Source organism: Mixophyes fleayi, chromosome 1, assembly GCF_038048845.1.
Source record: "Mixophyes fleayi isolate aMixFle1 chromosome 1, aMixFle1.hap1, whole genome shotgun sequence".
Taxonomy (NCBI): Eukaryota; Metazoa; Chordata; class Amphibia; order Anura; family Limnodynastidae; genus Mixophyes; species Mixophyes fleayi.
In genome coordinates, this window is record NC_134402.1 from 198628570 (window position 1) to 198639547 (window position 10978).

The following is a 10978-nucleotide window of genomic DNA, read 5'->3' on the forward strand; positions in this document are numbered from 1 at the left end:
AACTATAAAAAAGGGCTAATGGAAAGCAAGAATTCCAAGCTAAGACTAGTAGGAACATTCTGCTCGGAGTGGAAAGCTATAACACAGATTCTACAGAAACACTGGCATGTCTTACAATTGGACGAAGATCTTAAACACGTACTAGAAGACAGAATTTCCGTTACATGGAGACGATCAAGAAATTTGAGAGACCATCTGGTTCACAGTTTTTTAACCCCTAGAAAAAAGACCTCAAATATTCCCAAGGGCTTTTTTAAGTGTGGTTCTTGTAAGGCCTGCTCCAATATGTTCCAAACTAAAGAATACTGTGATAGATTTGGTAAAATTTGGAAGATCTCCAAATACTTAAATTGTAATTCTGCCAATGTTATTTATTGTCTCTCATGTCCGGGTGACTTGAAATATGTGGGAATGACGAGCAGACCCTTCAAGAAACGATTTTTGGAACACATAGGAAATATTAAGAGGGCTACCAATGACAGGATGAATTTAAGACAAATATCGGTGGTGGCTAAACATTTCCTACAATACCATCACAGTGATCCCAGCGTTCTGATGGCATTTGCCATGGAACAAGTGAATCTTGGCCTAAGAGGTGGGGACATTAATAACGAATTACTGCGTATGGAAACTAAAAAGATTTTTCTTATGGGAAGTATGGTTCCATATGGACTGAATGAACACAATAATTATACAGTTTTTCTGAATTGAAGAGCCCAAAAATAAAATAAATTTCCCCAAAATTGGTAACATGCTCCAATTTAGCGAATAAAAGGTAAATATAGGTAGGACATGGTAGGAGTGCTGGCAATCAATTCATTATATTGTTATGTGCATTTTTTATTTTTATTTATACTCTATTAATATTTATTTTTCACTTTTTTAATCTTAAATACAATATTGACCATCGGCCATTAATTGGTCCGTCTTACAAGTTTATTCACTTTATGACTGTAGAATAAAATTAGAAGGCACTAGAGGAATGGCAAGCATGCCAATTAATCAATTTCAGGCTATTGTTACACAACTATCTCTAGCAGAATAGTATATACACTGAATTCTGCAAGAATTCAATTAGAAGGCACTAAATGAATGGCTTTTATGACAATATAATTTTTAGAGGAGAGTTTTTGGAACTAATCTCTATAAAATCACTGGATTACATAGTTTGCCTGTAGGCAACGAACATATTTTTTTTTTTTTCTCTACTTCACATTGTTAATGTGTATCACATTAGTCTTATAAGTTTTCAGACACTTCCACCTTTTTATATAACTTCGCAAGCACTGTGCTATGACATAATACTTCCAATTTAGTGAAATAAAGTAAAATAATTATATTTATAAGAAAATGTATTGTCTGAAAGATAACCCAATTCCACCTAATATTATATACTTACCTATAGAGAATTGAACCATTTTTTAGATAATCATTGATATGATGATTCCCTTTAAGGTGGTATGAATTGCCTCTGTATTAATCAAAATAGGCAGAGATGGTGTTTATATGTTCCAATACTCCTGATACCTGAGATGAAATACCTGATTTTGCTTCCTGATATAGACATATTGTATTCTAATGTCCGATGAAAGCCATAGCAATTGTGGTTAGTTAATACTGCCCAGATCTCGATAATATTGAATCAAAACGGTGGATGATTACATCCGGCCAAATACTAACAAACTTGGTTGCTACGGTGCAACCAAGGAAGCTGTCATTAGAGGGGAGGGCTCTCCACTTTAAAAAGCTCCTGAGCCCTATTCTCGGTTTGCCTAAGTGAAAGCTAATAGCGAAACGCGCGTCGGCGGACGCCGGCGCTCGCTGCTCTGAATCAGTTAGTCCCTTACAATTATAAAATAGCCCGGCAATTAGAACTTAGAGCGGTTCATTCCGCTATAGATAGATAGCAGAGAGTGACTAGGAGGAGATAGTGGGGCACGGAGTGCAGACAGTATGCCCTTCACTGTAGCCAGACAATTATAACCCAGAGCGGTTTATTCCGCCTTAGATAGGAAGTAGAGTGTTATAAGGAGAAGACAGTGGGGCACGAAGTGCAGATAGTCTTGCACCTCACAGCCACAGAGGTCAGCCATAAACAGACAAGATTGGTTAATTAATATCAATATATACATATGTCTATAACGGAGTTTACAGCTTAGAGGACCCAGTGAGGGCTAACATTTTCCCTGTGGCTGTATGAGGGAATGCCCTATACTGTAGCAAAGTCACTATAGATACATTGTAATTATTGAAAGGTAACACTGAATCTGCTATCTACAAGGAAATCAAGTTACAACAAGGGCTGGTGATACAATCGACTACATTTGTTGATAATCAATAAACCAGTCAATCAGAGCAGGGTTGCGGCAGGACAAGGGTTACTTGTCTTCTTAACAGTTTATGTTACAATTCACATGATATGTCATTACAAGTTTTAATATTTCGCTACTAGGATAATTTTATCAATGTACTAATAAAGATTTATCTAAAGATTTTAACTACAAAGTCAATACACATTTATATTTTTCTAAACTCATTTCAAGAGTGCCCCATAAGATCATCCTTTTCTTTCCTCTCAATCTGTATAAATGATGTATTTGTTGATCGGGTGCACCCTTCCTCTATTAGTATCTCTTATATGATTAAGAATGAGAGAAATACGTATTTTGAGGAGGTAACAAATGGGATGCTTGGTGCAGTCTTCTTTTTCCTTTTGATTGCTAGGAGCCTCCATTGGAATTAATCATTACGTTTTAGCAATTTTGCCTTGTGTGAAGGAAGGTGGAGTGCTAAGGCCTCTGATTTGTTATTTATCTTGTAGCCCGATATGGATCATACTTTTCAAATTTTACAAACACGTTAGAAAGCGAAGCTTTTGGTGATGCTAGGCTTAGAAATATATTATCCACAAAAAAAAACATTTTATTGGTTAGAGTTAATCTGGATTCCCTTTTTATCGGATTCAATCTAATCTTCCCAAAGAGCAGCTCAATACAAAGGGCTTTAGGAGAGACAAAGTAAAGCCCTGCCTAGTGCCATTACTCAAGCTTAACATGGATGAACCAAGCCCATTGGTCACGCTGGCGATATGGAGTTGTTGTGAAGGGGTGGAATAGCCCATAACATTTGCAGCAGAACAACCAGGGAAGCTAAGAAGGGATTTCCTTTATGGATATTATAAAGGGATCCATAAAATTGGCTAAATGATTTAGTTATTACTAGGGACGCATCTTGTTTTGCTCTTTCAAGGAATGGGTTGCTGATTGTGACATCCAATACAGTTGGATCTGGGGTGGTATTTCTCATTAGACATCTGTATTTGTGGAATCCTATCACAAAACATAACCTTGTTCCAACACCGACCAAAAAACCAAAACAAACAATCTATGCACATGGCTGATGTTCTGTATACACATAAAAACACAGACACATTTATCTACACTGCCAATTAAAATGTAAATATTTTTTAAAAATGTGGGTCCGAATGAGCATTAAACACAGACACCAAACACTCAGGTCAAAAAAAGATGCTGGTCCAGTATGAATATTGATGAATTTATATGTAAATACTTTTGCAAGCAGATCTATTTTAATTGTGGCTATAGCTGTTACTAAAGTATACATTAAACATGACAAAACCAGCTCTGTGCTGTATATATTTTAATTTATATCCTCCGGCATGGAGAACAAAATAGTCTATATTAGGTCTCTGTGTCGTTTGCTTGCCAGAAGACAGGATAATTCTTTCAGATTTCCTTGATGCATGACAGCCATTATCTCTTATCCTTGCATCAGTTTCCAAACTATTTTTGTGTGGTGAAATGAGTATGATACTAAGGTTCTGTTAAGATAAGCAGCAAAGGGCTTTTTTTTTTGGATCTATTGCATATTAGAATGACAAAGGTGCCTAGGAAAAGGAGACATTTGAATAGGGTTGTAGCAATTATGTTTTCATGGAATATAAGAGTCAAAATCCCAGACTTCAAATCAAACCCAAAATGGTAGATATCTAATGTAGACAATTTAAATTGCTGGTGCTAAATTATATATGTGTGTCTAATTCATTTCAAGTGTAAATCATGTTCAAGGCTCTTAAATCATTAGGACACTTCCAAGACAGTATTGCCATTATTCTTGCATAAAGTAATACTAAAAGTTTCTGTATATTATTTTAGACAAGAAAAAAAAAACTAACCCACCCTGCTAGCCCAAACACCTCAGATGCACATGACTATATGAAAATCAATCAATAAATAAATATATAAAAATGATTGGACCATTGTTCCAGTTCTTTTATGTATTGTAAGGGTTTCTTTGTTAAGTTTGTCTGGTAATGTGAGCTCATTTAACACAGACCAACTACTGACTCAGCTTTTAACTGATGTCTGCCTTTTGACCTTGCATGTTTCCTGGATTGTCCTTAGTCTGCTGCCAGCCCTGACCTCAGCCTCTTCCATGACCTTGTTTTGAACCTCTGCCAGCCCTGACCATAGCCAGTACTACGACTTGGACTTACTATGGGTCCCCCTCTGTCCTCATCCTGTGTCTTTGGACCTTGAATCTGCACCAGCATCCTCAGCATCTCTGCATTTATCTCTTACTTTACCTGCTTGTCTCTTGCTTATTTCTGTCCACACACACGAATACCCTAAGCTTATAATTCCCTACTACTATGGGTGAAGGCCTAGGGGTAACAAAGTATTGATTAACACATAGCATTCTATAATAAAAAGGGGCTGCTAAAAGGTAAAGACCCTGCAAAGAGGTTCTAGAGGTATGATCAGTCAACAGGTATAGGGCTCGGCCATGCACTGTTCCTCCCTTGTTGTGAGGCCATTTAGATTATAACCATGCAGTGTTAGGAACCCCTCCAGCCGGCACAACACAACCCGGAGTCTACTCTGCCAGTCAGGTGTTCACTGGAGCCCCTGCTGGTGGGGACAGGCTGAGCTGCAGACTGACAGAGGGTCGTGAAGTGTGTACCGGCTGGGGAGAACCCAGGCAAGCGGAGTGGGATCCAAGCAGAGGTCAGGGGCCGGCAGCAGACAATAGTACCAGTATACAAGCTGAGGTCAGGGTCACGAGCAGACAGAGAGGTCGGTATTCAAGCCAGAGCTCAGGGTCAAGAGATTCACAAGCAAAGTCCAAATCCAAGCCAAGGGTCATATATGGGTAAACAACAGCAAGTCCAATAGACAGGAACAAGGCAGAGAGCAGGTCTAGCAGACTGGATACAGAAACTATAACCGGCAATGAGGCAGCAGACCTCATTGCCTTAAATACACAGCTGGCCCAATCAGAACTTACATGTACCCCTGCAGACTAATCAGCAATATAGCACCAGACCAATCAGGGCTAGTCCCCGATAGATGCACACAGATGCAGGCTAATGCCTGTAACTTCTAGCCCCCTTTGTCTTTTTTTGCGCATGCGCCCGGCTTCCAACACCGCCGGGACGCAGCGCTATATGACAGGCGTCCAGCCGTTGCCTTGGCGATGGCCGGGTAGGAAGGGGAAATCACGTCCCGGTCGTCAAGGTGACGGCCAGGACGCCAGAAGCGAGCCGCGGTGGCTGTGAGTACCGCCGCGGCTCGTGACATGCAGACCAAATTTAGTCATATTTATTCAAGAAAATGCAGGAAATATACACGTATCATGCTCCAGGGTCTCAATACCCAAATTATATCTAGACTGGCACATAAGGAGGTCCTGCAACTAGCCATTGGCAGGCTATTACGCTCACCAGCACCAATACATTTATAAAATACACCACTATAGCCTAATTTGTTCTTGCAAGCTTAGCCAAAAATACACATACATGGACTAATCATGTACACCTTGACCCCAGTATCTTGAAGGCAGTTTGTCACACCCCAAAAAAAAAAAAAAGTTTACCCAGCTGCAGATAAGTAAAGTTGTATATATTCAATTATTATACAGCATGTAGCCCAATGAAGATTGCTCACTATATAAAAACCAGTCATTTGCCCAATGTCCTTTTCCCCTTAATCTCTTAGTTTACCTCGTGTATTCTCTTCTAAATTTGAATAGATTTAGAAAAATAGATATTAATAGGTTGCAGATATTTTCTTGCTAGTTTTTGGAGGAATGACTTTCTTTGAGTTTACTAATTCTGGCCCCGCCGGGCTAAACTGCACTTCTGTAGCTGAAAGTCACAATAAAAATGTAATGTTAGCGTAACAAATTTTTCTGTAAGTTTATAAAATATTTTTAGATGTCTGTTTACAAATAGCTGCCTTATAATTGTGAAATACTTTTCTCATATTGTTTTACCAAATGAATTCACATAATTTCCCAAAGGTAGCCCTAGTAAATCCTCTGCTACTTTAGTATGTAAAACTTAGTGGTATGCTTAGTGTCTTCTACGATTTATAACAATATTTTTCAGGCATATAGCCAGCCTGATCAGTGTGGATATTTGTTGTGATCACCTTAGTCAAATTTTCCCACTATTTTTTTTTACATATGTTGCCAGGAATCATAGGAGCATGTAAGACTCATGGAGGAGTGAATCCTTATCGGTTTTATATAGCAAGACTTTGGAAAAAGAAGCAGGACGTTTTTGTGCTCTTCTTACCCATTTTAAACGTTTCCCAAAGTTCTGCACCAAAAAAATGTTGTTTAAAAAAAAAAAAAGTTCAATAGGTATTTCATCTAACCCTGGAGCCTTATTATTAAGGAAGTAAGAGATCGATAAATCCACTTCCTACATGCCAATAGGAGAGCCTAAGAACTTTACCTTCAAGTGACAAGAACGGTATTTTATTTTGGGCTAAATATGCTGACAGATGGATCAATGTACATGTAGTGGAGGATGTATATCTTTTGAACATTAGAAATGCCTACCATCACTGAATCTTATGGCAGGAACAAAATTGCTTGATGTTTCATTAAGATAGATGTAAAGGTAGCAGCCTTACTATCCAGAGATCATTGTTTGTCCCTTATGAACAGTTGGGAAAGTGTGCCCACTTTGTCTGTGCATCGTTCCAATTTTTTACGTAGATTCAGGGAAGGTTCTAATATATTCTCTTTCTAACCTACAGCATTTGCATTCTCGCACTTTTTTGTTGTCACAAACACCTCTTCAAGGATATTATCCTTGAAACAAGAGTACCATGTAAAGAGAGAAAAAAAAACAAAAAAAAAACAAACCCCATACTAGCTGGAAGTGCAAAAAAATCTTTCCCACTATGCTTGGAGTTTCAAGATTGCTCACATCGAAATTGGCCAAAAGAGAGGATAGAGGATTAAACCCCTTAAAAGTGTGAGGTTTATTCTAGAAAAAGCATGGTACGACATGAAATAGCAGGAAAGTTCGGATATTGTTGGGTGTTTGAGATGCCACATATCTACCAATCCAACACCTGTATCACCACCGTTTCCAAGCCCATCCCTGCAATAGTGGGGAATATATATTTGCCAGAATGAGAAATGGTTTAGGGTCAACCCTTGCTTTTATACATATTGTCTACCTGGATCAGTTAGAACTTGTCCAATACAAAGTTAAGTTTCTCATGCATGAACAGGGATACACCAATGGAATGTGTTGAGTGTGAAACATGGTATGTGTAGTCTATACAAAGCTTAAGTGTTAGTATCTTGCTGCTCCCTAGCTGTTCCAGTCAAACACATTGTGCCAGATTCATTAAGGCGCGCAAAATGAATGCATTTTGCTGGTTTTCTTTTTTAGTTTTATTAAATCAAATGCAAGATCCGAAGATATGTCTGTTGATGAATACAGGTCTAGGTCCGCTTTGCTCTAGCAGACAATACACTGTAAGATACATCCAATACATATGTGGACTATAACGTCCCAAAAGAACACAGAGGGGGAAAAATAAATCAATTAATGTCACCTTTTAATAATAGTCATTAAAAGACAAAACATTAAAAATAAAAAGATCTACCTGGCAGAGAAATGATATAGCGAAGTAGTGTCCCAAATAATCAATATTTATGGTGGTTTTTCATGTCTATGTGCAGGCAAATTTATACTCAGTTGCATGTAGTAATACGATTTTGTGATGTTTGAGAAATTTATGGTCTGTGTAATTTGGATAATTCCTGAACAGACTACAAGTCACATCCAGGTGTTATGTTCCCCCCTATTAGCATATATGCTGCCATTCTGGGAAACCATAATGAGGGTAAAACAGCTTTGTTCATTTTAGCTGGAGACCGATTCTGATTGGGGTTATAATCCATATTTCTGCGTTACCCCTCAATAGATAGGAAATTGCATATTTTTTTTCTATTGCTGCTGTTTATTTTTAAAGAAACCATTTTGTATAATATTACTGCATATCATTTTATCTTATTTTGTGTTTCTTACTTATTGTGCCATGTTAAATTAATAGTAAGCATGAGATATAAAAAGGAAATTTTAAATAATTGCTAGACAAAGCAGGTGTTTTTGCTGCATTTATATGTTTGTCACACATACATCATGCAGGCTGTGGTGAGTGTGGTTTTGTGACAGTAGAAAAGTCCAGTTGACATTTTACTTTCCCAATACCAAAAATGTTCCAGTCAAAACTAGCCCCATTTTCTCAAAAGATGGTAAATATTATCTGTGACTCAACTCATCTTCGCTCTAGACCCCCAAGTGGTTGTTGGCCAAATCACCAAAAGCTGGAACTGACCATTGTTAATTAAAAGCCAATGTTTATATTAACATTTATGATTTGTCTTATATTAAGAGTAATAAGAAAAATGGTAAACATTAAACATTTCCCTGCAATAATCTATTTCAATCAAGCCGTATTCAGCCTTGTTCAAAACGGTAGAGAGAATACCATGTGAACACTTAACTCTATCTTCCTAGCAAGGAAATGTGCATCTAGAGAAAGAATCAAGATTTTGAAAAAAAAAACTTGAAGTCCAGACTTTTTTTTTTTCCCCTCTAACCTACTCCAGATTATAGCTATTGTGCAGTTACCTTCAGGATTCAGGTTAATGGATTCTTGTCATTTTTGTGCATGGAAATGTTAGCAGCCTCGTTGTGCCAGAACCCAGCCAAAACGGAGATCCAGGTTCGCTACAGCCAAAATTATTAATTGCGCGCACACACACACACACTTTTGATTTTTATCTTTCAACCCTTCATAACCTTATCAGGGCTACAAAAGCTTTTCACCTAATTTAGCAAACTCTGTTTTTTTTTAAATAAACCATTAGAAATTCTAAGCATGGATGTTCCCTCCTTATCCTGTTCAAGCTTTGGAATTGAATTTTTTTTAAAAAAAATAAATAAAAAAAATTGAAACTTTATTCCCCACTAGCCCAACAGATATGGAGATTAAACAGCATCACACTTGGGCAGCAGAAGACAATGAAATTCTAAGAAACTGCCACCTATTTCTTGATTCACACACACACACACACACACACACACACACACACACACACACACACACACACACTTAAAATTTGTTTCCTCTCCCATCATTTCTAACTATCCCCCCCCTCCTTGTTCATGTAGAATTGGAGACAATATAGAATATTAACTTCTACCAGAGTATAAGCAGATTTAAATATCTGTCTACAGCTGGACATTGGGTAAGTATTCAATATATATGTATTACATGGATATCAGAACCATATTTTGATAGTTTTTTTTATGAACCAGCTGGGACTTCCAGAAATATATTGTGTGGCAAGGTACATTTGATACAAGATTTGTGTTTCATCTAATTAATAACACCTTGAAATATTTTCCATTTTCTGGACACGCTCTTTTACTTGGATATATGCGCCCGGGTGGAATATAACTCCAGTTATACCAAATTTGCTGCTCAACATCCAATTTACACATGTCTCTCCTTAAGCACTTTATATGGATGTTTAGATTCTTAAACAGTGTGCAGTTGTTCATTAGTTAACAGCTGATTGAGTTGCATTGCTTATTGTCGTTTTTTTGCGCTGGGTCCATTGAGTACATTTTGTGGACACTGCATCCTATCGAGTGTAGTGTAGTTTAGTGGTACACATTGGGTTAAGATATTAACTATGTGTTTTTATAATAAGTGTGTTTGTTTTTAATAAAGTGTTTATATTTTTATATTATTCATGAACTCCTTTTTCTCCTGGTTACGGAGTTTCCAGCGCTGTTTATTGTTTGGTTGTTTAGAATATTAACTTTACTTGGCTCAAAAACTCATTTCACACTCTAATTTATCTACCATAAAAGCACCCTCTCGTGCTCCTGACACTCCTTACATTTAACCTTGCTTTGGGCCTGGTTTGAAAAACAGAACCTTTGGATCAATGCTGTACTCGCATTGACCCTCTACCTTTAGAATATTATTTCTAGTCGAGACATAGCTACATTCCAAAATCTTGCCAGTATCTGCATTCCACCCAACTCACAAACTTTGGAAGACACATTCAGCGGTCCCTTTCCATTCTGAACATGGAGCGGTCAGAGACTTCCTCTCCCTGAACATTAAATCTATGCAAGTTGATAAAAGCAAGTTGCCACAGTATGTCTATCCTAGAAACCAAGTACAAAATCTGTTAAGATGGTAATACACTTCAAATCTTAGATGGGCTCATCCGAGAAGGTACAAAAGCAAAGTCTCTTACATGTTGGACGGTCATGCCCTTCTTTTCAATCATACTGAGAAAATGGTTCATAAATAGGTCATGGCATGTTTCGCTGTAGAATGGGATATCAAAACATCTTACATTATGGGGGGGAATTCAATTGCCCCTGCAGTAGCGCAGCGTTCAACCTATTACCGTTATTACGGTAAATTGAACCAGGCTGTCTGCTCAAAGTCGGCGGTATTTAAGCGCACTATTACCGTAATAACTCACATGTGCGTTACTTTACAGTAACGTGGCCAACTGAATTCTCCCCTAGAACTCTCTTCCTATGTCTACATACAAGTTATCTCTAAACATATGATAAATACAGCTTTGACCAATACCTATTGATTGGCAACAAAATACT